Source organism: Oreochromis niloticus, unplaced genomic scaffold, assembly GCF_001858045.2.
Source record: "Oreochromis niloticus isolate F11D_XX unplaced genomic scaffold, O_niloticus_UMD_NMBU tig00007096_pilon, whole genome shotgun sequence".
Classification (NCBI taxonomy): domain Eukaryota; kingdom Metazoa; phylum Chordata; class Actinopteri; order Cichliformes; family Cichlidae; genus Oreochromis; species Oreochromis niloticus.
Genome location: NW_020328356.1, coordinates 7,931 through 13,148, shown reverse-complemented (window position 1 = coordinate 13,148; position 5,218 = coordinate 7,931). Strand labels below are relative to the sequence as shown.

Below are 5,218 nucleotides of genomic sequence, written 5' to 3'. Positions count from 1 at the left end.
AGCGCAAAAAACAAAAAATAGACGCATTTTCAATGTCTGAAACGGGAAGTACTTCTTCTGCGCGTTTTTTATGGCGCGCGCACACCGTCCCCCACACAAGAGATCGACGGCCTTAAAGTTACACTGGAATAAACAGAGGATGGACCATTACGTTGTTTTTAGGAAAACTAAGAGAGTGACACTCCGGGACGAAGACATGACTGCAGAAAACTGGGTCGCATCTTTCAGGTAGATATGTAAACTTCGCAAACTTTGCTTTCAGCAGTTTTTTTTATGAACGTTATTGTTCTTCCTTACTGCGGAACGGCTAACGTTAACATTTGGTGATTTCATGTAGGCCTACTTTACTAATACTATGTCTAGCCGTCTTCATTGTGCTAATATGTGAATTGTGCACATGTGCTAATGTGTAAATAGTTATTCATTGACTTTTACCGGCTACTAGCTAATAAGTAAGCCTTTAGAGCCTATTAACCGTGTGCACAGGAGTAACACGTTAGCAGAGCAACGTGATTTACGGAAACTTTTCTTAAACAGGTATCCGCGCATACTCTGTACATCACGGATGATTCAAACGTGGCTATGTTCCCCGGTGCGGTCTCTGGTGTTTTCAGCGCATTAGACCTTACACCCAGAGGTCACTATGAAGTCCACGGAGAAGACATGGAGTCAATTCCAACAGCAGGTTCCAGCGGGCAGCGTTTTGCATTTATGCGAGCACCAGCTGTGGCAGCGTCTGCACCTTCACGTTCACAGCAGGCTACTTCAAGTTCCCCTATGTCCTCCAAACATTTCAGAGGTAGGATGAGTCTGTGTTCTTGAATATTAAATTACAGAACAGGCAAAATAAAAGAAACATAAGGTGCATGGATAGTTGAATTGTTAAGAATAGCAAAGCTGTTTTAGTACAATTTGCCTATAGCAATCACTGAATGGATTTGTGGCCTGCTGTCTTTACAAGATATGTAAATTATTATGTTTTGTTTTACAGATCAGTGTACTTTGCAGATGTAGTTGGTGGAGGTTGATTCCCAATAGAATGGTGGTTGTACGATTCCTGGAGTCTGAGGCTACGCTTCAAGGGATAGTAGGAAAAGTGCAAGATGCCATTGGTAATTACAACCCAATAATTTGACAGATGCACAGGGCAATGCAATTCTGGAGTCGGAGGGCACAACAGGTGAGCCATAATATTACAGCTAAAGCCATATCTTATGGAGAGACATGTCTTACCAGACTCTTTGTAATATTTATTGGGTAATATGGTATTGGCTTCTAAACAGGTTTCTTTGGTTTTGTTTTTCATCTGTAGGTCACAGTACTGGAGACAAAATGCACGAAAAATTCTTGCTGTGCCTGAACAAGACTTTAATTGCCTCCAGGGAACAAAGAGGAAGAAACTGAGGTATGTGAATAAATATGTATATACTATAGGATGAACATCAATATAGAAGAATAATTGATTTAAATCCTATAATAGCAGTAAGACATCACTACATAAATCATCATCTATCAGTAAGTGATGTGATGTTTCTTTAAGCCAGTAAGTAGCTTTGACATCTGATTATCCATTTTATTTGTAGCAGCCGTAAAGATGATGACAGTGCCAGTTTGGGAGAAGTGAGTGACAAAATAGAAGAGTTGGTGTTGGCATCTCAAAGTCGCCAGCTGTCACAGCAGCAATCAAAGAGCTCACTGATCTTGCAGTTGCCCAGAAAGTCACAACCCCCAAGCTGCAGACACTCAAGGAGGGATTTAGCTGCGTGGTTTGTATGAGTATGTTCAAATGTTGCTTAGTAAATACATTACATCTACACTAACATTTTAATTACAATTAAAACAATGTCAAACCACATTCAATCATTACTTTGGACAAACATTTTTTACCAAACATAGGCTCTTTATTCAGCAGTGTCCATTTAAATACTTAGGCACAGACAATCAAGATGCAGGTCTACTGTAACATAACATCAAAAGTTTACATGCACATTTAATTTGGGTTCTCCTTGCAATCTGACTATGAAGTATAGCTTTTCAAATTGATTACAATGTCAGTATGGTGACGGTACACTGTCACAGTAATGTAAAACTAAAAAGTTCACATTTAAAATGGGACTGTAGTTGCATATATTGAATCAAGTACCTGTAACTTTTTCATTTTTCTTGCTTGCTAATTGAGAAAATGTACTGATTTGCCCTCATCAATTATAGACAAAAATATAGACAGGGACTTTCTCAGAACAGCGTGAACAAGAGTAATTACAGAATAACCAAAAATATTCTGCATGCTGTCTGTAAATTTATGTCAAGACTGACTTTGAACCTATAGTTTGAACTAAATTCAACATAAATGGATAACAGTCTCACTTATCTGATTTACTTTTGCAGACATCATTGAGGATCCAGTGTTCTCACTGTGCTGCAGAAGCATTATTGGCTGCAAGACATGTGTGGAACAGTGGCAAGAGACATCACAGCACTGTGCAAAATGCAGGGAGAGTAACAACGGAGTTCTACAAATTACTGGTCTAACAGCTGCATTTTCTGTATTGAAATCTTTTTTGCAGAGGAGTAATGTAGTGTGTACACACAAATGTTACAGTCAGTTGATTTTTTTTTTTTGTCTGTTCTGTACAGTTTACAGATGCAGTGGTTCATACATTTCTCTGAGTTATGTTATGAGACAGAGCAGAGCTTCTTTGTATGGCATAAAGTCACCATTACGGCTCTAAAAAACAATGTGAAATATCAGGATATTTTCTGCAAAATGACTCTCTGTTCTAAGTTTGTCCTGTTCGGTTGTGAAGGATCAACTCCAAAAGTCGAATATTCTTTGAGTGCAGATCCCAAGTGCTGCCTGTAAAGGTCTGCTGCTTCAAGTGCATTTGGCAAGAGCTCTGGAGAAATTCTTCTTTTACACCCATGTTCTGCAAAGTGATTTGGTATGCCTTTCCTGTAAAAATAGAGGAGGTGTTTAAATGTTCATTATCAGGGTTGTAAGCAATCTGACTTTTTTTTTTTTTTTTTTACCTGGGATCTATGAGCATTCCATGATTCTACACACTTGCAAGACCAATGTTACACAGCTGACAGGTTAGATTGGACACACAGTATCGCACAAGGTTATCCTCCATATCTATCTCCTCCTGGTCCATCAGCTGGAGTAGGGCAGTTTTTAGTGGGTAGTTGACACGGTTGTTGATTTCAGGCCAAATCCTTTCAACTGTGTGGTTCTAAAAGAGTTAAAAGAAACATGTCTTAAATGTACGTAGTAGTACACGTAATAGTATAAGAATTTCAGCTGATGTTAATGGTACTTAAATCTTACTCTTGTGGATGAGGTCTGTAAATAAGGCAGTCTCTCCTGATTGAAGCGATGATGTGACAGCATCTCTTGCATGAACAGTGTTAAATAAAATTCCTTTCCATGGTCTACTCGCACCTGGTCCCACATACCATAGGTGATCACTGCAGGTCTGGTACAGGAAAATAAAGAACATTTATTAACTATTTTGCTTAAGACCAGCAAAGGTGTTATATTTTGAATGTATTCATTCATGTTTTTTTTGGGTAATATTTAGTTGTAGTAGGACAACATATATTCTTAAGTTTCTTTGCAATGTCACTGTCATGCTCAGACTTTAGATTATGTCAGAACAATTGAAAGATATGTGGAAATCCAAGAACCTTGTTCCATTCATAAATGAACACTGATTAATTGCAATAAGTAGTTAAATGATTCATGTGCAATTCCATTTTATTTATTTTTACATTAATAGAAATGTTGATCAAAATGTTTGGTAAGTTCTTAATATATATTCAGGAACATAACCAGACCCATCTGTTGCATGTCTAATTAAATTCAAATATTGTAAATTTGGGTGCAGCTCATGTCCAATATGACTAACATGTCCATCAAAACACTTAAGATGAATAAATGGTTTGAGAGGTGTATTACCTGAAAACATATTCATAGATGCTCAAGTTGTTTTTGATTGGCATTGTGGAATGACTCACAATCTTTTACTGAATCCATCTACAGCTAAAACATGGGTGACTCCAAACATTACAAGTTTCTCGTTTTGGTCCAGGTGAACCTTGTGCCCCATGCATTCAGCATGGTACGGTGTGGGATTAAGATTCCGAGCTCCCTTACAAAAAAATCACAAAATAAATGACAGCTGACTGGATAAAGGCAGATTGATCATACGTTGAGGAAGAGTCAAGTAACTGTTAAAGCAGGGCGTACATCTGTTAAACAGAATTAGGCCCTACCATTACATGATGTATATCACAAATATGACAAAGAACATTGGAATACAGTTCTAGTGGAAGATTAAATAACATAGGCTACCTGGCGTCTTGCTTCATGATAAGGTTGATGCACCTCTCTTAAAATTGACCCAATTCGTCCTCTGCAGCATGTACCCCTTTTGTGGACAGATAGCCCTTCATCATTTTGCGGCCATATGTTGGGCCCACCTGTTTAAAATAAAAGATCATGCTACTACTAGAACAACAAATGTAAAGTAGCTTATTCTGAAAGCAAATGTGTAAAGCTAAAGTATTGTGCTAATTAACTGTACAAATACCAGTGAGAGACATCTTTAAAATAACTAACGTTACCCACCACCCGCAAGACGCTAAAACGCGCGGGCGCGCGCACACAGTCTAGACTAACCCCCTACAACCCAGTTAAGACAACCATACACAGTCATAAGGTGAAGGAAGAAAGTACCTTACCTCATTATAGCTTGTGTCACCTCAAGCTCCAACCGTGTGTCCGAGAGTCGACAGCTAGTGATTTGCTCAGCACAAACTTCTAACATTTCTCGCAGAAAATCCTCTCACTTCCCCGTGTTCATATGACAGACGCTCTGATATAATTTCCGATGACAGGCCTTGTTTTGCCATCTCCATGATCACGTCTGAGTATTTTTCCAACGTCATGATGTCCACACTACAGTGTTTGCCATAAGTTTGCGCATCACTTGTACAGGTTGTTGACCTACTAAAACTTCCGGTTCAGACAAAATAAATAAAGGCCCTTTCTCGTTCTTTTTCTTGGGTTTTTCGTTTCTGATGTGCGAAAGGACAAAATGAAAAAAACAATTGTTTTACGTTTTCATTTTAGCTTTTTAAGTTGAGAATTAAATAAGTGTCTCATTTCCTTTTTTAAATTATACTTTCTGAAACGAAACTTCAAATACCGAAAAGT

The 5,218-nt window shown here is 38.2% G+C and overlaps 3 long non-coding RNA genes across 3 annotated transcripts; 2 read left to right on the top strand and 1 right to left on the bottom strand.

The window, feature by feature from the left end:
* Positions 1–1,311: 1,311 nt before the first annotated feature.
* Positions 1,312–1,660, top strand: LOC112845375 (uncharacterized). The gene is made up of 2 exons (XR_003218189.1): positions 1,312–1,405; positions 1,584–1,660. It is a non-coding gene; the product is annotated as an uncharacterized LOC112845375 (long non-coding RNA).
* Positions 1,661–1,663: 3 nt separating this feature from the next.
* Positions 1,664–2,427, top strand: LOC112845374 (uncharacterized). Its single transcript, XR_003218188.1, has 2 exons — positions 1,664–1,776; positions 2,389–2,427. It is a non-coding gene; the product is annotated as an uncharacterized LOC112845374 (long non-coding RNA).
* A 1,631-nt stretch (positions 2,428–4,058) lies between these two features.
* LOC112845373 (uncharacterized) lies at positions 4,059–4,414 on the bottom strand. Its single transcript, XR_003218187.1, has 2 exons — positions 4,355–4,414; positions 4,059–4,151 (listed from the first exon to the last, which is right to left on the bottom strand). It is a non-coding gene; the product is annotated as an uncharacterized LOC112845373 (long non-coding RNA).
* Between the last annotated feature and the right edge of the window lie 804 nt (positions 4,415–5,218).